At 44.1% G+C, this 22,905-nt stretch overlaps 1 protein-coding gene across 3 annotated transcripts in view; it reads left to right on the forward strand.

Moving 5' to 3' along the window:
• LOC126351910 (uncharacterized) overlaps positions 1 to 22,905 on the forward strand; it is a 1,029,617-nt gene that overhangs the window by 272,189 nt on the left and 734,523 nt on the right. For 2 of the 3 annotated variants that reach the window (XM_050002643.1, XM_050002646.1), the window contains exon 1: positions 9,482 to 9,658. The exons of the other annotated variant lie outside the window; for it this stretch is intronic. The gene's annotated coding sequence lies outside the window, so the exon portion shown is untranslated. Of the gene's footprint in view, positions 1 to 9,481; positions 9,659 to 22,905 lie in introns of those variants that run through there. 3 annotated transcript variants of the gene reach the window in all.

The raw sequence follows: 22,905 nt of genomic DNA on the forward strand, positions 1-22,905 counted from the left end.
CGGTTCTCTTGCACACTAGACTAGAGATGTTTACAGATACGAAACATTTCCCTTGCTCCTTGAAAAGTCTGCGAAATGTAGTCTCAATCGACTTTCGGTTACACATTCGTCACATTTGCTAAAAATACAGTGTTTATAAGGAAGAAAACATACCATGATGAACTTTCTTTCCTCTAAACCTCGATTTCATAGATAATTTCGTATAAGAAAGACTAGCGATTAGCGCTCAACGTCTTGTCGACGTCTACATTATTACAGACGTGGCCCTAGGTGCTATTAGAGAAGGAAAGGACACGATTCGGCATTTTTCACATTGTTTTAAGAAAATCCGAGAAAACCCAAATAGATATGTCTGTGCAAGGATTCTAATCTATTCCTCTCGGGTAACTGTTCAGTGTCTTGGAATACTGAGCAACGTTAAATTGAACGCTCCAGAAAAGTGCGGATCACAATACCTCCAGTTCCATTTACATACTAGTCTTACCTTTACAATAGGTTTCGCCTCAAATTTCACTACAGGTGACAACGAAACATGTCGTTTCATAACACGTTTTTTTATCTGATAGCATTTTCTAGTTGAAAAATTTAACACGCTTTAGAATGAGTCGTAACTGAGTCTAAAGTGACTACGTGAATAAACAACATAATTGACAACTGGAGTGTTTCGTTTCAATAAACATGTAATCAACAGTTGCGGAAGAAAATGCAAAAGTTCAGCTACAATTTCAGTCTTTCAAACTATTCGTTACACTAATATCCACAAAGATGCTCTCACATCTTGACAAGATTTCAGAGTGGTTTAGAAATTCGAGACCTGGTTTGAATATTCAAAAATGTGCATATATTCTCCAATCTCTTCAGTTCCATGAAGTCTCGTCATCCTACAACATGAGTGGTTTGATGGTGTCCTTCCTTTGATCAATGACTCCCGTTTTTCCTTCTAGAACACATTTTAGTACGTTGTGGAGCAAATATTTTTGCTTTTGTGTGGGTATCCCACATGGATTATACGCCGTGTTTTGAGGATATTCTTCAGCCATAGTGTCTCATCAACTAGCTGTAGAAGAGGGGCTAACGATGTGGTTAAGAGGTGGAGCCATATTCGGCAGAACCGGTTATCAAAATTCCTTCTCAGGAAGCCGATTTAAGTTGTTAACGGTTTTCCTGCGTCACTTTAGTCAAACACCACGAGGTTTCCTTTGAATAGGCTACGTTTGATTTCCTTTCCTGGTCTTGCCCAATTTGCCTTCGTTCTCTGCCTGTATTGCACTAAAAAGGCGGTCTCGTGTGACAGAACATTAAACTTCAGTCCACCTCCTAGATCTACATACACGCTTCGCAAGCTACTGCACAGTACATGGTGGAGGGTACCTTTGTTAGACATCCTTTCTTACCTTCGACTGACAATGGGAACGAGGGAAAAATGATGGCCTATGTGCATCCTAGGATAGAAGGGTGAGTTACTGTTTAACGTCCCGTTGACATCGACGTCATTAGAGACGGACCACAAGCACGAAACTGTTTAAGGATGGAGAGGGAAATCGGCCCTGCTCTTTCAGAGGAAAGCGATTTAGCGAAATCACAGGAAACCTAAATTTGGATTTCCGGACTCGGAATTGAACTTTCGTGCTCTCGAATGCGAATCCATTGCGCTAACCACAGTGCCACTCGGTGTGTCTTTACGGAGCCTAGTCATTCTTATCTTAAACGGAAGAAGTGCTTAGGACGTGCCAGAATATTTCTGCCGTAAGTCGTAAATACTGGTTCTCTAAAATTTCTAGCAAGCTTTTTGCAAAAAAATACTTCTTTCTTCCAAGGATCTTCGCTTAAGTTCACTCCACATTTGAGCAACACTCTACTACGTGCAACATCGAATAGTAACAAGTCTGAATGCGCCAACCTGGTGGACGACCACTACTAAAGACAGGGTCGTACAAGCACTCTTGGCTGTACAGAGTTCCTCCAACAAAGCAAAGTTCCTCGCCCATTCACCTTTCCTACAAGTGGCCTTATCTGCTGTCGATTCGCACCCTTAGAACCAGATATTTAATCGAAATTGTATTTGTTAATGACCAACATCCCCATTACTTTATATTTATCCATGTTTAAAGCAAGGCTGGACGCTGTGGACGAGCGGTTCTAGGCACTTCAGTCCGGAATGCGCTGCTGCTGTTACAGTCGCAGGTTCGAATCCTGCCTCGAGCGTGGACTTGGGTGATGTCCTTAGGTTAGTTAGGTTTAAGTAGTTCTGTCTAGGCGACTGATGACCTCAGATGCTATGTCCCACAATGCTTAGAGCCATTTTTAAAGCAAGCTGCCATTCGTCGCACTAAATAGAAACATCGTGCAACTAATTATGACCATCCCTACAGTCGTTCAGCGAGGACTTTTTCCCTTACACAAAAGGAATATCAGCAAATTATTCTGGTAAGCCACAATATTATGAACGTCTGCTGAACAGAGTGTTGTTATACCTTTGTAAATCAGTACTGCAGCGATTCTGGGTGGCATGGCTTCGACAAGTCCTTGGTAGATTTATGAAGTACATACCGCCAGATATCTACATACAAGTTACGCGGTTCCTGAAAATTACGGGTGCCTCTTTTATGGCTACAGAAATGGAGCCTGATAACGCCATACGTGTGTTCAGTGGAGTTCTGATCAATTGAATATGATGGCCAGGGCATCAGTGTGAGTTCATTATGATACTCTTCAAACCACTATAACACGATTCTCCCCTTGTGACTCCGACAGTTATCCTGCAAGAAAATACCGTCACTGCCAAGGATCTCATCAAGCATGCGGGTCCTCAATAATATTAACGTAGTCTACAGCCATGATGGTGCCGCACAGTATAATAGCGGCTGTGTCCATGGCGCGGTTCTTATTTCGAACAGCCGTTCGCCGTGATGCTGAAACTGCGTGTCCGGTCCCAACCATCAACCTGGTATAACATTGAACGTGAATCATCAGACCAGGAGACACGTTTCCGTTGATCCATGCTCCCGTCTCGGTGAACCTGTGGTTGGATCGACATGGGGACACGTCGATGGCGGCGTCTGCAGCGCAGCCCACGTTCAACAACGTGCTCTGAACACCTTCGCCGGCTGCAGCATTTAACTCTGTCGTCATATCTGTCACAAATCACCGCCTGTCCTGCTTTAGAGAGCAGGCAGGTCTCTGGCTTGCAAGTGTATGATGAGGCATCATAGTCCAGCAGCTTGTCATCTGCTCGTGGTTTCCCACTTTGCATTGATGCTCACGACAGTAGCACACGAGCAGCCGACCAGTTTCGCAGTTTCCGCGCAGCTTCTTCCCAGGCGCTGGTTCGTAACAATCTTCCCTTTGTCATAGTAGGGTGTGTCAGTGTACTTCCCCATTTGCGGCTCGTGTTGTCTCAGGTTAGCTTATCTAGTTTCCTTAACGAATCACGAGCTCGCAGTGCCATCCAGCATTATTCAATCTCCCGATGAGCAGCGTTCATATGTTTTGGTTCATTAGTACAACATAAAACAACTGGAGTGGCCCCCTAAACGTCTCTACGTACCCTGAAATTACGTTTGTCTCTGTTGAACTATTGTTTCCGAGGATATACAAGCTGTGTTTGTTAATCGAATAGTTTTTGAGCCTTCCTTCTCCGTGGAATTTCTTCATTTCTTGTTTTCGCAGTCCGCACATGCTTTTAAAATATTCCTTAACTACCAAAAATTAAATTCTAAGGCCCTATTTGTGAAGCGAATCAAGAAAAGCACGTTAAATATAACTCTCGGTGGTTGAGTGAAAATTTAAATTACTCTCGTACCATCCAACAGCTCCACCACCTACGACCTTGTTATTATGAGCGCAATTAGATACTGAAACTGTCTTATGGCGATGACAAAACTACATGTATGTATATTTTTCTGTTCTTTTGCAGGTACAGTCCTACAGCGGACAGTATTAGACTCGGCGGCAGGTCGGTGGTTTTTGCGAGGAAATCGTTGCTGAAAATTTGAGAGCCATAAACATCCAATTTTGTAAGGTTAGTGAAGTTCTGTATAGTATCTCTGGCTGTCTGTCCGGTTCTGCCAACTTAAGCAGCTCTTAATAACCGACACGTTAGCTTTGACAAGGCACCGCTAAATCCAGTGCGTATATGCACACGTAACTTCAGTTCCATAACGGCCCGGCAGGTCGAAAGCAAAATAAAAGGAGCGGCACTTCAGTTGCGCCTCCTGGAAAAGGTGAACGGCCTATCGACCACACAGCGAGCCATTACAGGTGGAGACGGCTCTCATCTACTTCGACATCTACATACGTACTCTGCAAGCCACTGTATGGTGCATGGCGGAGGATGCCTTTACTACTAATTTCATTTGCCGTTCTACTCGCAAACAGAGCGAGGGAGAAACGACTGCTGCATGCGTCCGTGTGACTCTTAATCTCTCTAATCTTATCTTCATGGTTGCTACGCGAAATGTACGTTGGCGGCAGTAGACTCGTTCCGCAGTCAACCTAAAATGCCGGTCTCTAAATTTTCTCAATAGTTCTCGAACTGAACCTTGCCTTCCCTCCATGAATTCCTATTTGGGTCCCCGAAGCATCTTAGCAATGCTTACGAGTTATTCGAATCTAACGGTAACAAATGTAGCAGCCCGCCTCTGAATTGCTTCGATGTCTTCATTTAAGCCGACCTGGTGCGGATCCCAAACACTCGAAGAGTATTCAACAGTGGGCCGCACTATATGCGGTCTCCTTTACAGATGAACCACACTTTCCTGAAGTTCCCCAATAAACTGAAGTCGACCATTCACCTTCCCTACTACAGTCATTTCATGCTCGTTCCATTCGATATCGCTTTGCCATGTTACGCCCTGATATTTAAACGACATGACTGCATCAAAACAACACACTACTAATGCTATATTCGAACATTATGGGTTTGTCTTTCCTACTCATTAACTTGCAATTTTCTACGTTTAGAACTAGCTACCATTCATCACACCAACTAGAAATTCTGTCTGAGTCATCTCCTATCCCCCTACACTCACTCAACTTTGACAACTTCCAGTACACCACAGCATTATCAGCAAAAAACCGCAGACTGCTGCTCACACTGTCCGCCAGATCATGTATGTATAGAAAGTACTATCAGTGCTATCACACTTTCTGGGGCACTCCTGACGATACCTTTGTCCCTTATGAACACTCGCCGTCGAAGACAACTTACTGGGATCTGTAGCTTAAGAAGTCTTTGAGCTACTGTCATATCTGAGAAGCTATTCCATACGATCGTACCTTCATTAACAGCCTGCCATGGAGCATAGTGTCATATGCTTTCCGGAAATCCAGAACTATGGAATCTGCCTGTTGCCTTTCATCCGCAGTTCGCAAAATATCATGTGAGAGGAAGGCAAGCTGAGTTTCGCACGAATGATTTTTTGAAGCCGTGCTGATTCGTGGACGGAAGGTTTTTCCTCTCGAGGAAGTTTATTATATTCGAACTGAGAATATGTTCAAGGATTGTGCAGCAAACTAATCTTAAGGATTTTGGTCTATAATTTCCGAGGTCTGTTCTTTTAGTCTTCTTATATACCGGAATCACCCATGTCGCTTACGAGTGGCATAGGGCTATGCGGTGGGCGAGAGATTCACGATAATTGTAAGGTGCGAATGCTGTAAAGTACTCTTTGTGAAAGCAAATTGGGATTCATCAGCGCCTGTCGACTTACTTGCTTTCAACTCTTTTACTTGTTTCTCTGCGCCAGGAATGTTTATTCCTGTCTCTTCTATACAGTAGTCTGTGCAGCTCTCATTTGTACTGTGTTGCAAACTGTGGTGCATGCGCGCTTTTCAATGTCGATACGTTGGAAGAAAGCTTGTTTCCAGTGTAAGAGACTAGAGTAATAGCCGATGATGTGGTCACATCGAGATTGCTTAAGGTTACTTAGCTGAAACACTCGATGTATATGTCTATGTTAAAATTTTCCATAGTTAATGGGACGCAGAAGCTTAGTTGTATGCTAAGTTGCGATGAGGAATAAATTTGCCTCTGACCGCAGAAATGATTTTAAATTTCTTTTCATTGCTTGATGATCGATATCGAGGCTACCAGTCCCACCCTCAGATGCAACTGGCATAAATACACGTAGTTGATATGAGGCATGCTTTTCCCGGGGTGGTAGCTGGCTGTCGTCACCATTCACCAGTCGCGTGCACTGTAAAACCTTTGTACGCAGCACCACTCGGAAAGTGACTCCATCAATGGTTGGCAGCAGATTACGTTTACAGAGAAGCGGACAGATACGCATATTCGTGTTGGGTAACTACAATATTTATTTCACTTTATTTATTTGTTTCCTTAGCCAAAATATGTTAGGCCTTGAGATACTATCGTACATACGACTGAGAACACGTTTTTTAGAGCCTCGAAATTTTTAGACGTGGTTGAGCCTCTACTGTTTTCTAAAATCAATAATAATGCATAGATACATACTGACCAAAATGCTGCAGCTAAAAGCCTGTCGTAATCTGATTTGATCCATTACTCGTAGAAATGGTCTTGTCTTGAAGACAATGGGTTTCTTTATAATTACCTTTTATTTACCAGTGACTATATATTTTAGTTATATTTTACACGACGCATTTTGGTAAAAGATTCCCATTTTCTAAACCCGTCGTGCAAAATATAAGTAAAACGAAATAGTGACTTTTAGCAGAAAAGTAATTTATAATAAACCAAGCCCGACGTAGTTGCACGACAGTCAGATAACCTATCCTTAGTACAGTATGGCGATAGTGATAAGGCGACTCAGACGAAACTGAAGTGTAAGGATCTGAACATGGAGGCCAGTTGAATGTGAATGTTACAACTGATACCATCGCCTCCGTCATTGGCGCCCTGCCATCAATGTTGAATAACCTGCAATACGCTGTCCCTTCTATCCCAGCACCTATTAAAGACAGTGAAATACAGGACAGAGCCTAAAATCTTTCGTAATCGCCCAATGTAGAGCGAAGTATTATAAAAATCATTCAAATTACCAGACGTATCCTTGGCAAAACAGGAAATAATAAGTAATCTGGAGTAGACGAGGTCATATCCAAATACACTACTTGCCATTAAAATTGCTACACCAAGAACAAATGTAGATGATAAACGGGTATTCATTGCACAAATATATTATACTAGAACCGACATTTTCACGCAATTTGGGTGCGTAGATCCTGATGAATCAGTATCCAAAATAACCACCTCTGGCCGGAATAACGGCCTTAATACTCCTGGGCATTGAGTCAAACAGAGCTTGGATGGCGTGTACAGGTACAGCTGCCCATGCAGCTTCAACACGATGCCACAGTTCATCAAGAGTTGTGACTCGCATATTGTAACGAGCCAGTTGCTCGGACACCATTTACCAGACGTTTTCAATTGGTTTCAGATCTGGAGAATGAGCTGGCCAGGGCAGCAGTCGAACATTTTCTGTATCCATAAAGGACCTGCAACATGTGGTCGTTCATTATCCTGCTGAAATGTAGGGTTTTGCAGGTATCGATGAAGGGTAGAGCCACGGGTCGTAACACATCTGAAATGTAACGTCCACTGCTCAAAGTGCCGTCAATGTGAACAAGAGGTGACAGAGACGTGAAACCAATGGCACCCCATACCATCACGCCGGGTCATACGCCAGTACGGCGATGACGAATAAACGCTTCCAATTTGCTTTCACCGCGATGTCGCCAAACACGGGTGTGACCGTAATGATGCTGTAAACAGAACCTGGATTCATCCGAAAAAATGACGTTTTGCCATTCGTGCACTCAGGTTGGTTGTTGAGTACACCATCGCAGGCGCTCCTGTCTGTGATGCAGCGTCAAGGGTAAGGGTAACTGGAGCCATGTTGCTGCAAATGTCGTCGAACTGTTAGTGCAGGTTGTTGTCTTGCAAACGTCCCCATTTGTTGACTCAGGGATCGAGACGTGGCTGCACGATCCGTTACAGCCATGCGGATGACATGCCTGTCATGTCGACTGCTAGTGATACGAGGCCGTTGGGATCCAGCACGGCATTCCGTATTACCCTCCTGAACCCACCGATTCCATATTCTACTAACAGTCATTGGATCTCGACCAACGCGAGCAGTAATGTCGCGATACGATAAACCGCAATCGTGATAGGCTACAGTCCCACCTTTGTCAAAGTCGGAAACGTGATGGTACGCATTTCTCCTCCTTACACGAGGCATCACAACAACGTTTCACCAGGCAACGCCGATCAACTGCTGTTTGTGTATGAGAAATCGGTTGTAAACTTTCCTCATGTCAGCACGTTGTAGGTGTTGCCACCGACGCCAACCTTGTGTGAATGCTCTGAAAAGCCGATCACTTGCATATCTCAGCATCTTCTGCCTGTCGGTTAAATTTCGCGTCTGTAGCACGTCATCTTCGTGGTGTAGCAATTTTAACGGCCAGTAGTGTATGTAACCTCTGTTGTGAGAAGTTAAGAAAATGGTTCAAATTGCTCTGAGCACTATGGGACTTAACTGCTCAGGTCATAAGTCCCCTAGAACTTAGAACTACTGAAACCTAACTAACCTAAGGACATGACACACATCCATGCCCGAGGCAGGATTCGAATCTGCTACCGTTGCGGTCGCGCGATTCCAAACTGTAGCCCCTTAGGACCGCTCGGCCACTCCGGCCAGCGAGAAGTTAAGATATTAATAATAATAATAAAAAGGGGGTGCAAGGTAGTAGACAGAAACTCAGCCAACAAGGACATTGGCACGATAACGCTTCTAGAACATTGTTAAATTCACCTCAACATGAGGATTCTTCACAATAAGTCATAAACATTATGTAAAATCTCCAAAAAGTTTTTGATTTACCTTGCGTGAACAGACTTGAAGTCGCTAATTTTACTTCATTACTTACTAACTACGTGTTTAAGTACTATGTTTGCTTATTTAATATCACATTTTTATACAGTCGCACAATTTTGTAAGTGTTACATTACGGAGAAATCAAAAGAGAACTCAGTTGTGTTACTTTTAACTGCCTAACTTTCTCTAGTTTGCTTACGTCCCTCTATTTGTGTGTGACAATCTGGACTGAGCCATATTTACAGCGAGTATTTCCATTCGCTATCCCATCGACATTGCAGTCCCTGCTGCGAGAGCCCCTGTGACTCATCGTCCTACCAGTTGCGAATCGAGCGCGAACGCCGTCTACCTGGCTGCAAAAGCCAGAAATCCCTCTCGGCTCGGCTGCTGTGCGGGATGACAGCTGTAATCTGCCCCTGCAGGCCGGGATTCGCAACCCTCCCTTCCCCCCTCCCACCCGCACCAACTCTACCGCTCTGCTCATCTCCGCCTCGCGGACACGTGCGCCCTGACAGGTAGCAGCTCGGCTCTGCTCAGATAGTGCCGGCGGGCGCCGCACGTGGCGCTGCGGTCTGGCTAGCGGCGAGACGGGTCCGACACTCCAGTGTGCCTCAGGAGCGGGCGCGGTGCGTTTGTGTGTGTCGTGTTGCTGTCGCGGCTCGGCGCCCGTGTGTGCGAGCCGCTTTTGTGCGCCGCCGACAGTGGCAACGGCGTCGTTCACCGCCGCTGACCAAATACTGGACAGACCACGCGTCAGCACCAGCTAGTTGCCTGCGCTCCCCGAGAATTTTTCCGAGGTAACAATGTGCTGCACGGACGGAAACACTACACCCTCGAACAGCCAGCGAACTTGACGTACTGTTTTATTTCACGTCAACATGTGTTACCAATGGATTCACTTGTAGGAAATAAACACTTCGTAAAGTTTGTTTGTCCATATGCTATTAACAGCGCGAAATAAGAAGAACCGCAAATTTTGGCGTTTAAATGGCCTAACCGTGGTGTTCGCGCCTCCTCGCGTGCATCCTTCTCCTCTGGCACGAATAGGCAGTTTAATTTGTTACTAGGATACCGAACCTGCTGACCATTAACACCACACACCTATAAAATAAACCTCTCAAATTTTGTAAATCGCTTAGGAAGTACCTTTCCACAAGTAGGAATCCCGCAGTATTTTTTTTTTTTTTTACGATACTGATTGTCAATTGTCTGTATCCAGAAGAAGTGTACTCAATTCGTCGGAAATTAGATGCCTTTGGGGCGCGCAGTTGTGTGTGTGTGTTTGTGTGTGTGTGTGTGTGTGTGTGTGTGTGAGAGAGAGAGAGAGAGAGAGAGAGAGACGGAAAGAAAGGGAGCTTCTGGTATAAGGTCTAAAATGCAGATGAACTTAATTTTACATTGGGCTTTACTTCCTCATAATTTTTTCATATGAGTGTATGTAAATTAAATGTTAAATAGCTGCCTTTGTTATACCGTTCAAGTAATGTTTCCAGCAAGAGTTAAAGCTATATAGTATTAAGGTGTTGTTATTAAGAGCTGTTAAGTTTTCGGTGGTTAAAAGTCTGTCACTAGCGTAGCAGCTGTACAGTTGTCTTCCAAATTTGGATCCCGATGTAGCTTCCCTCCTCCGCCTTCTACACTTACAGCCGAAGCGGCTGATACGAGTTAATGAACAGCACCCTGCCAGTTATGAAACACTTTTTCTTGCCTTTAGTACTTCATGTGTTTCCGCCGATTACACCCTGTGACATTTCATTCGTTTGATTTTTATGTGCCACACCCACACTGGCGTTTCAACTAACAAAAAACAGACAAATATTTTGTCATTGCTGCAGAATATTCTGAAAGGACATTGGTCTGCAGTTATGTACAGTTTGTTCAGCTTCGATCTATTTTTTTTTCCCCTATGAACGAAGTTATGTCACAGGCCATGTGTGTTACTCAATCCACAGTCTTTCTGTGGAAGGCCTGATGCCTGTTCGTGTTCGCTACACATACTGCTTCCGTCAAATATTTTTCGTGCAAAAATTCTGTTTCGACCGCTACCTTCGATAGTTTTGTATTTTAATTTTGCTGGATTAACTTTCTGAAAACGTTTCTTACGTATGGAAGGACGTTACCTCTAAATTTTTGCCACAAATGTTGTAACTACCAGCAGGCATTCAGCGATGACCTGCTATCTAAACAATTACGAAAAATGTTGTGTGCCCTTTTCATTACATAGGTCGACGAAAACGGTGATACTGTCATCATCAGCAACTAACATCTACAGACATATGTGGACGCATTTTAAGCGAGGACTACCGTCCATAGGCTATCGAATTTTACGAAGCATCAGACAACTTCAGAAGCACTAGCCAAGTCGCAGACGTAATTTTGACTATCACATTCATGCTACTTCCAGTTTGAGTTTTCTTCGCGGTCTGAGCTGATGGACCGGATTACTGAAAAGGGTCTTCTTTCCCTTCCATTCGTCAGTGTGTTGTCTGGAGTTGGAGGAAAGTCTATCATTGTCATTTGAGAGCGGATTTGCACTTCCAACATTTGCCTTACACCTACACAAAAAAACCACCTTAACTGAATGTTCGCCAGGACCGGTGAATTTTAACCTGTTTCAATATTATTGCATGCGTAAGTACTATTGCGTCCTAAAATACGTAATTGTTAAGTGTATAATGTAGTTTCGATGATTGCCCGACATAATCTGAATTTAACATGATCATACTATTATTTATTTACTATATAAGTCATTCTATGTCCAAATTGAATAGTAGTAAGCCGAAAGGAACAGAATCGTCAATCGCGGACTCCACGATTTCAGCAGTTGTATGAGACCTAATTTTTCAAAGTTGTATGGCAAGGACTGTAATTGCAAATGTATTTATTTTTCTTCTTATTTACTGTTGTATACAAATTTCACTGCTAAATTGAAAGGGCCATAAAGCATTGCTAAACACTGCTATCTTATTATGTAGACTGCTTGGCACAAGTGGATTCCCCATTGGAAATGGTTGTTACAAGAGAGTTCTTATTCCGCCACCTGCTCTGCATCAGAACGAAACATCTAGAGAAGTTCCTCGGAACCAGTTATTCACCCATTGTTACTGCCAAGAAAACAATTGTCAGTAACGAGTAAAGTTTCACTTCAGTACGCTACGTAACTGATCGCTCCCGTAAAAACTACAGGGAGATTTTTGTTGTTAAATTTCTCATCCGCTACCGAGAGTGAAGCATATTAAATTCAATATATTTTTTTGATCTCGCCACCCCCGTCCCTCTCCTTTCAACACACTCTGCTTTAATTTTCAACAGATGCAAGAGTCTCAGAAAAAAGAATAATTCTAGTGAACCGGGTCCAAAAACTTCTTTGACAGGTGTTCCTTAATTATCAGGCAAGCGCCAAAATTAAAAATTTCCTCCAAAATAGTCCCAATTGGTAACCATTCCGTCCCTTTCCCAATGCGCTACAACTTTGGTGCAGTGCATCAAACTCTCTAGAATTTTTTGGAACATTAATAGGCCTACTTGAAATCACTCTTACTTGAATACGAATGTGCCAACTTTACGACATCATATTGTCAGTTTGCATCAACTAAGTAGGGCTACATTAACAATCTGCTTAGAATTCCTTACGATGTCGTCGGATAACTTCGCATGTACTACCTGGCGGAAGGTGTAGATCCAACCGCAGCCTTGTATACCGTTATTTAATTTCAGTACTTTTTGAAACTGATATTCTTCACACAAGTACGTGTGCGTGTTTGTGTGTGTGTGAGAGAGGGAGAGAGAGAGAGAGAGAGAGAGAGAGAGAGAGAGAGAGAGAGAGAGAGAGAGGGGGGGGGGGGGGGGAGAAATTGTAGTTCACCGACCAACGAGGCGGCTCAAAAAGCCTTGCTCGTCAGTCCATTATCTTTACCAGATTGATAGTGGGAACAGAGAACATTCGAAGGAGAGCACAGCGCTTCATCACAGTTTTAATAAACGCGATAATTCACAGAAATGTTCATCAAATCCAGAGGCGGACGCTACAAGAGAGGCGTTATGTGTCATCGTATGGTTTACTGTTTGAATTCCATGAGCTTACGTTCCTAGAAGAGTCGGTGAATCTACTTCTTTCTACGTATATCTCGCAAAAATATCGTGAACATAATGTAAGAGAGGGTACACTTTCACGGTGGCTTGCTATGAATAGTTCTTTCCAGCTTACCGTTCGCGTCTAAAATGTTGAAATGCGTGGCTTTTTAACATGTACTGAAATAATGCGATTACTTTTTCGGCATGAATGACAAGCACAAAAGCTGAGCTATGCCTGGAAATAAGTTCGTATTAGTTGATATTATTTTGCAGGGGGGAAGTAGTTTCTTTCACCGCTGTAGATTTGTGGCTACCCTTCTCCGTAATGCTACGTTTGATCGCCGTGTTCACCTTTGAAGTCTTGACCGCGTTCCCGTTGAGCTTATCAGATCTTCGTAATTTTCCAAAGTACACAGGTGGGCTTCAGTTCTTTTCATTATCGTACTATTTGAAATAACAACTCACACGACCTTTCTGTTAATAAAACAATACTGTATTTTTCTACACGGAGTAAATATGAAATACACACTCCTCACTTATTCATAGCGACATCAAAATCGCAGTTTACAATTACTCGGTAAAAAATGGCGTGCTTCTCACTCGTTCACTAGCTGAGCGTGGATCCTTCCTTCTTACCCCTGATACAAGAAAAACTCCTCTGTTTTTTACCACAACTGAAAATCAAACTTACATGACGGTAGGCATAGGCTCTACGCTGGGCTAACGCTTCATCTTTTCCTTTAAAGAAGACGAAAACATAAAAGAAATGCAAAAGGTTTGTCACAGGAATATGGAATCATAGAGAGGGACAGACAGACAGACAGTAGGTCAATGGTCGAGGATCATTGACTTCCATGTAACGACAGTTTATCGGGTGTTTATAATGGTAGCGGTAATGGTTCAGTCACGAACCATGGTGTTCCTCAGCTGACGTGCTGGAGTGTAATGGTGACGCCTGTGGTGAGCAACTGGCGGCGGTGGCCGGTGGCTGCAGGTAGTCGCGAGTCAAGGTCCCTGGCCGCAGGCTGCTGCACTCTGGGCCGGTAATTGGCTGGCCAGTGACATAAGCCCGGATGACACGGCTGCGCGCTGAGTGTGCACCGCCGCGGCGCGCTCAGCAGTGACGCAACACGGCACGCCGCTGTCTGTTTTCATGCGCCCCGGCAGCAGCCTTGTCCCAGATCCTCTGAATACCCTACCCTACTCTCGCCCGGCAACCGCTGCTGCTTTCGCTTAATTGATCTGATACACCCGAACGGTCGCCGCGGTGGAAGTTTCCACGACCGTACTCGCTGACGAATAGTGGTCAGCATTTGCAGCAGTTCACTGTGTGCGAGGCAGTATAAGAGGCAGTCAAACGAAAACCAAACACCTGCCACAACGAGACCATGAAATGGTCCCATTAAAAAGTAATCACCACATGCATTTAAACAGTTATCCCAGAGGAAGACGAGACAATCAGTTCCTCTTTCGTAAAACGCAGTCGGCCGCTGTCCGATCCACAAAGGCATCCATTTTTGCACTTCCTCGTCCTACCAAAACCGACGTCGACGTATGCCTTTCATCAGATCGGCAAAGTTTTGGTAATCACACGGTGAAAGATCCGACCAATGCGGTGAATACTGCACTATGAAATTTTCACTCTGCAGCGGAGTGTGCGCTGATATGAAACTTCCTGGCAGATTAAAACTGTGTGCCGGACCGAGACTCGAAGTCGGGACCTTTGCCTTTCGCGGGAAAGTGCTCTACCATCTGAGCTACCCAAGCACGACTCAGAAGAGCTTCTGTATAGTTTGGAAGGTACTAGACTAGATACTGGCAGAATTAAAGCTGTGAGGATGGTTCGTGAGTCGTGCTTGGGTAGCTCAGATGGTACAGCACTTGCCCGCGAAAGGCAAAGGTCCCGAGTTCGAGTCTCGGTCAGACATACAGTTTTAATCTGCCAGGAAGTTTCATTGTTGCATTGTTTCCCAACCAAATCACTGAAGCGTAGCCTTCGTCCGATTGCCAGTGTGGGGCAAGAAGATTATTCTGTCAGACAGTGTTCCTGTGCGTTTTGACTTTATGGCACGTCATCGTTCCTGCAAAGTGTCTAAATAGCCCTGCGCATTGATTATTGATTCCACGCTCGAGGAACTCGACGAGCCATTGAAGGAGGTAGTCATCATAACCTTGCCAGAACTTGTGTGAACAGTTTTGGATTTCTTTGGCCGGACCGATGTTGGTTGGGAAACACTGCAACGTGCTCTGTACAGCCCGGAGCCTTCACCGTGTGAATTTGACAGCTTTGGCGACCCGAAGAAAGACATGAGTGGACGTCAGTTCCAAGCAGATGAAGAAGTGCAAGGGTGTGTACCGTTGTGGATCCGCCAGTGGCCGGTCGCGTTCTACGAAACAGAAACTGATCGTCTCATCTTCCATTGGGATAAACGTCTTAGTGTGTGAGATCCTTTTGAATGGAAGCATCTCATGCTCCCGTTGTGGTGAGTATTAGGTTCTCATTTGACTGCTCCCTGATGCCTTGACAGTCAGGAACTGATTATTTTTAGAGAAAAGGTTAAAATTAGAAGTAATATAACACAAAAAGAACGTAAAATGAGGTGATCAGCCACATCTTGCTCCATATATGTGGCGTTAAAGGATATTACATACCCCTCCGTCCGGTCCCAAACGGTTCCAAGAGTAATGGGACGTGCTGTAGAACTATAAACGGCATTTCACAGTGATACACGTAAAATAGAATTTTAAGCTACTTTTGTAAACCTGTCTTTAGCTTACATGTGGAAGGAGCCATCTTGCTTAGTATAATACAGATCCTCTATTTAGAGACTGAAATATTCCGTGGAAACTTCAAATTCAGTTTTTCTGTTTGACACACCTCCTGTCACAAACACGAAGAAGAGAATCACCAAACAAACGAGAACACATTCTGTTTGTGCTCCACAGCAGAGCATCTAATGCAGTCCGTTTGCTTTTACAAACGACATGCTCTTTTGTGAACCAATCCTAATTTAGGTACTCTATAAGGTGTCCATTCACAAGTATCTATCTATCTAACATCTTCGGGAATCCAAGTTGATCACCGATACACTAGATATCTTTCATCACACGACTTGTCCGAAGCTCGTGGTCTAGTGGCTAGTGTTGCTGCCTCTGGATCACGGGGTCCCGGCTTAGAGTCCCATCTGGATTGGGGATCTTCTCTGTCCAGTGACTGCGAGTTTGTGTTGTCCTCATCATTTCAGCATCATCATTTGTGACAGTGGCTAGGTTGACTGTGTAAAAATTGGACTGTGTAAATATTGAGACTTTGTACGGGAGCTCATGACCGCGCAGTTGAGCGCCTCACAAACCAAACGTCGTCATACGATATTGGCTCGATGGTTGCTTACATTTGCCATATCATAACGGAAGATAATGTCTGCCATTTCTTGTGTGGAATAACAGTTTTCTGTTATGCTGCTAAGTGCAGATAAAAGTACAATGTAAAAGAATTTCACAAATTTTTCCAAACATAAATTTGTACCATTACAACTAAGTACACCTTGCACCTATCCAGAACTGTGAGTGTGGTTCACATTAACAACACTAGCAGATATCCACTGCATGATGTATCCATGGACAACAGCGCAGGAATGTGTTCTCGTTTGTTTAGTGCATTCTGTAGGTCGTTCGTAATGGTAAAGAGCTTGAAAAACAAGATATGCGTTTTACAGTATACAACGTGAGCGAGTACTTATAGCTCTGAAGGTATGAAGGCTTGCTCTAGCCATGTTTACTGGATATTTTTGTCTCAAAATGTGGAATACTCTTTTAACAGTATTGCAGCTAATTTATTCCTCCACACACCTCATTGTGTCAACATACAGCGCAAGCTCAACATGTTTCCCGCAACCACCGATCGTGACAGACGCAGCTTGTTTTGTTTCTCAGTGAGATCCAGAAGGTAGTAGATAGCGGAGCTGTTCAGGTCCATGTCCTTACTCGTGACTTCCGGAAAATCGTCAATGCATTTCGCACCGTCACTAGTAAACAAACTGCGTAAATACTGAATATTTGAACGGATATCTAAGTGGACTGAAGACTTCCTAGAAATCCTTGGTATTCGTTGTTAACGGGGGCCATCGATAGAAGAAGAAAAAGCAGCGTACCACAAAGATCTCAACTGCTCACCATGTACACAAATGACCTGGCAGAAAACGTCTGAAGCGGACGACGCAGTCGCATGCATTGAGCTCACATCATTAGGATACTTGACTATGACAAACGCCTGGGGCAAAGATTCGCAGCTGAGACCCACTACAAGTAAATGCAGTATAATGCACGTGAACCAAACCGTCAGCCATCGTTCATTGTCGGTGATAAGTCTCTGCAAACAGCCACTATCCTGCGGTACGCAGGAGTATCATCCCGAGGAATTCAAAGGGCAACGACCACACAAATCTCAACGTAAAGACAAATGTTAGGCAGATTTATTGGAAGAAGTCGCTTACAGAACACGCATTCTTGAGTATTTTTGGACAGTCTATGGTCCCTACCGAAGTTGATTGTCGAAAGTGATAGAAAAGAATTCAAAGATGAACCACACCACTCGTCACTAGACGCATATCAAGGCTTCAGTTCTGGGCAGATGACTGTTTCTCTCAATCTCTCTCTTTTTTCTGTTTCTTTTCGTATCTCTTTTTCTCTACCTATACTCCTACCCCTCTCCCTTTCTGCCCCCTATCCATCTTTCACTCACATACAAATATAAATAGCCTACACATTCAATTTTAACGTACAACAGATGCATACGATTAATATTATTAATAATAAAATATATTAAATATTTTAATGTAGTAATAATAATAATAATCATTTGTTGAGATCAGTGATTAGTAAATGTTTATACCATAAGGTCCAAGACGCTAAATAAAAACAATATAGCACTTGAAAGGCATTCTTCGGAAACTATGTTATTTATTTAAGAACCTCAGTGGAAACAAACTCTCACGACTTAAACAGTGCTATAATTTATACGATATAAAACCGAATTATGCATTCACCATTATCAGTTCTCACTCAGCACTAGGACAATGGTCGCAGGTCTGTGGACTACGCCTACGAAAGCTGTGAATTAGAGGTATGTAGTTTCTTCCTCTCTTTATCGCATACGTTTGGGAAGACTGGGACTTTTTCCCAGTGTGACCGAGGCAGGTGGCGCAGTGGCTAGCACACTAACTCGCATTCGGGAGGACGACGGTTCAATCCCGTGTCAGGTCATCCTGATTTAGGTTTTTCGTGATTTCCCTAAATCGCTCCAGGCAAATGCCGGGATGGTTCCTTCGAAAGGGCACGGCCGACTTCTTTCCTAATCCGATGAGACCGATGACCTCGCTGTCTGGTCTCCTCTCCCAAAACAACTCAATAACAATCTTTCCCAGTGTGGAGCGTTTTTCTTCTTCTTCTTTTTTTCTCCCCACGCTATTCCCTTGCTGAACTTCCGATAGTTTCCCAGTTCGGCCTTTGGACTCTAAAACACCATCGGGTTTGTTGTTGACAACAGATAAGTAAGCCTTTGGATGTGCGCCCTGCCCTGTGAGTCGCGCATCTAGCTTGTCCAGGCACCAGTAGAGATTTAACGAAAATGCCCAGCAAACTCTGTCGGAAGGCGTTACAGGAAATGCGTTGAACATTGCAGACAGAATTACTCAGGCAATTCCGAGAATCTCCATTCCACATTGCATCAAGAAATATATTGCCCTACTTTTATTGAAGAGATGAACTGATATAATGCTGAACACAAAAGTTTATTAACGAACATCCACAGCTAAAGATCTTTATTTCGAGAAAAAACACCGCTGAAGCGGCATGGTTACTTCATTTAAAGAGCGCAACCGGTTTCGTAATGTCAGTTTCCTTGTCTGGTGAAGTCAGTTACAATGTCATACTGGAGTACAATCGACATTAATGTTTCTCTGGTTCCTGTAATTTCACTCCATTCTAAATATCATGTCGCAGCTCACGACAGACTAACGTAGAAGGGAGCCTTTATCAATTGTACTCCAGTATCACGTTATAATTGACTTCACCAGATAGGGTAAATAACATTTCGCCGGCTGTGCTCTTTAAATGAAGTAACCACACAGCTGCCGTGATGCTTTTTACTCGGCGTAATATAAACCTTCCGTTTTTTCAGCCAAGTCAATTTGTCGAATTGGTACGACGTTTCAGTGAGTGTCACACCCATCACCTTCCGGCGAACATTCCGACGAAACCACTCACATCAAAATCCGCGCCTAATACATAAGAAATATTTTACTTTTTCAACATGCATTTCGCGTTGTTATTACGACGCTTCTAGAGTTGTACGTAAGAAATATTTTCCTTCCTGCAAAATGGATTTAGCATTTTTATTAGGACGCTGAAATTTAAAAAAAGTCGAGGTCAGCAGATGAGTGTTGATCATTGTTCTTCCCGCACATAATCCGCACATTAAATAGAAGCAGAGGGGGGAGAAGGGAGCAGCGGTGAACCAGGTACCATCTTCCGCACGTACGGGTGTTTCCGTAGCACAATTGAGGGCAAAACTTTAACGGCTGCGAGTTTTTTTTCAAACAGTCAAAATCTGTTAAGATTTTCAGTTTAACCATTCCGTATGGATGACTGCTCTATCTCAACAAACGAGTCATTAGACTTCCCATCAAGCAAGGCTGTGTACGCACTGAAGTACTAACTATTAACATACAGGCTTGGTATTACTGTTTGCCCCCGTTACAGAAATTATTTCGCTCCTTACCATTCTCCCACTCACTATATGACGAATTATAGTATCTTCCACACAGTTCCCGTAACGCAGACGGTCAGGACGACATTTCCGTACGACGTTTATAAACGACACCTTGCATTTCAGCGCGAAATTAGCAACACAACATATGCTGAAGTGGTTGTTAGTGCAACATTAAAACAATACGCTGTTTCGGCTGTCAAAGTATTGAAGATAAGTGCTACTACGTTTCTTCTTACGAAGTGAACAACAAAATCAATAGGACTAAAAGAGAAGTATTACACAGACTAACATCTAACACGTGAGAATACGTGAATTGAACTTGAATACAATCGATACTTCGATTTCTAGTAGACGCTACCTGCTGCTTTAAGGTGGTTTTCGATGCTACATTCTTTCATTCAATTATTCCTGAAGTATTGTTACAGCTGTATGACTATTCCTGTGTGAAAACGAATTGCACTAAACGAGTGGGTGGCACTGACTACCAGGAAGAAAGCCACTGTTATATTATCAGTGGAAATACTTTCGGCTACGCTCTTCTGCACATGTAAAAAATCACGGTTGACAAACTTAGTAATGAAATGAATATCCATCTCCATCGCTAACGGACGCATGAACCTTCGCACTTGACCGACAGCGAACTTCAATACTAGTGGTAGATAAAATTTGTATCGCCCGAATTTGGCCAGCCTGTACACACTAATCAACCAGAACATTATGACCACCTACTTAATAGCCGGTATGCCCACCTTTGGCACGGATAACAGCGGCGAGGCTTCGTGACATGAAGCAATGAGGCCATGGTAGGTAGCTGGAGAGAGCTGGCAACTCAACTGCACATGCAAGTCAACTAATTCCTGTAAATTCCGGGGAGGGGCGATGAACTCTTACGCAACGTTCAGTCACAGGCCAGGTGTGTTCGATCGAATTCAGACCTAGCGAGTTGGGGCCAGCTCATTGATTGGAACTGTTTTCCTCTAACCGCTCCATCACACTACTGGCCTTGTGACATGCCGCATTATCTTGCTGAAAAATACCACTGCCATTGGGAAACATGACCTTCATGAAGGGGTGTACGGTATCTTTGGCCGTCATGGTGCCTTGCACGAGCTCCACTGAATCCATGGATGCCCACGTCAATGTTTGCAGAGCGTAATGGAGCCGCCGTCGCCTTATCCCCATCCCGCATTACAGTTGTCAAGAAGATGTTCTCCAGGAAGACTCCGGATTCGCGCCCTCCCATGCCCATTAAGAAGAATATATCGGGGATCATCAGACCAGGAAACACTCTACTGCTTTACCAACGTCCAGTACGGATTGTCACGTGCCCATTTCAGTCGCAGTTGCAGATGTTGCTGTGTTAGCATTGGCACCTGATGGGTCGTCACCCGCGGGGGCTCGTCGTTAGGAGTGTTCAGTGCACTATGTGTTCAGACACATTTGTACTCCGCCCAGTATTAAAGTCTCATGTTAGTTCGCCACAGTTCGCCACCTGTCCTGTTTTACCAGTGTGCCAAGCCTTCGACGTCCGCCATCTGTAATGAGGGGTGATCGCCCAACCCCATGACGTCTGGACCTGGTTTCGCCACGTGTTGAAGTCACTCACCAACGCACGTCTCGAACACGCGACAAGTCGTGTGGTTTCTGTAATGCTCCTGCCGAGTCTCCAGGCCATCTCAATCTGCCTTCCCCGTCCTATACACACGGACAGCATACTCACTGACACTACATGCATGTTGCGTGTGTCTGATTAGCAGTCATTTCTCGCCAGGTGACGCTGCTATCGTCTGGACGGTTTTTAGTGATAGTAAGTCGGTGGTCACAATGGTCTGGCTGAGGAGTGTATGGTAGGTATGGTGATGTAGAGACGTAAAATTTCTAATCACCAGGTTTAGCGCCACTATCCGAGGTTGAGCTCTAGATCTTCAAACTGGAGGGTGGGCTTGTGACACCGTTAACTGCGATCCGTAAGTCAAATCTAATCTAGACGGTAAACCTGACGAATACTTTCATGTCTTTCGAACAAGCAGCCGGTATCTAATTGACAACAAAAAAGGTACCCATACGATACAATTATTCGCCGCAACCTCCGATAGGGCACAGATAGACGGTATATTTGAAACGGCAATAAAAACTAAACGAGCAGCGATAGAAATACACCGTTTGTTGCAATAGGCTTGGGACAATAGTACATTTTCAGGCGGACAAACTTTCGAAATTACTGTAGTTACAATTTTCAACAACAGATGGCGCTGCAAGTGATGTGAAAGATATAGAAGACAACGCAGTCTGTGGGTGCGCCATTCTGTACGTCGTCTTTCTGCTGTAAGCGTGTGCTGTCCACAACGTGCAAGTGTGGTGTGGACAACATGGTTTATTCCTTAGAACAGAGGATTTTTCTGGTGTTGGAATTCCACCGCCTAGAACACAGTGTTGTTGCAACAAGACGAAGTTTTCAACGGAGGTTTAATGTAACCAAAGGACCGAAAAGCGATACAATAAAGGATCTGTTTGCAAAATTTCAACGGACTGGGAACGTGACGGATAAACGTGCTGGAAAGGTAGGGCGACCGCGTACGGCAACCACAGAGGGCAACGCGCAGCTAGTGCAGCAGGTGATCCAACAGCGGCCTCGGGTTTCCGTTCGCCGTGTTGCAGCTGCGGTCCAAATGACGCCAACGTCCACGTATCGTCTCATGCGCCAGAGTTTACACCTCTATCCATACAAAATTCAAATGCGGAACCCCTCAGCGCCACTACCATTGCTGCACTAGAGACATTCGCTAACGATATAGTGCACAGGATTGATGACGGCGATATGCATGTGGGCAGCATTTGGTTTACTGACGAAGCTTATTTTTACCTGGATGGCTTCGTCAATAAACAGAACTGGCGCATATGGGGAACCGAAAAGCCCCATGTTGCAGTCCCATCGTCCCTGCATCCTCAAAAAGTACTGGTCTGTGCCGCCATTTCTTCCAAAGGAATCATTGGCCCATTTTTCAGATCCGAAACGATTACTGCATCACGCTATCTGGACATTCTTCGTGAATTTGTGGCGGTACAAACTGCCTTAGACGACACTGCGAACACCTCGTGGTTTATGCAAGATGGTGCCCGGCTACATCGCACGGCCGACGTCTTTAATTTCCTGAATGAATATTTCGATGATCGTGTGATTGCTTTGGGCTATCCGAAACA

The sequence above is a fragment of the Schistocerca gregaria genome, chromosome 1 (assembly GCF_023897955.1).
Source record: "Schistocerca gregaria isolate iqSchGreg1 chromosome 1, iqSchGreg1.2, whole genome shotgun sequence".
NCBI classification, from domain to species: Eukaryota; Metazoa; Arthropoda; class Insecta; order Orthoptera; family Acrididae; genus Schistocerca; species Schistocerca gregaria.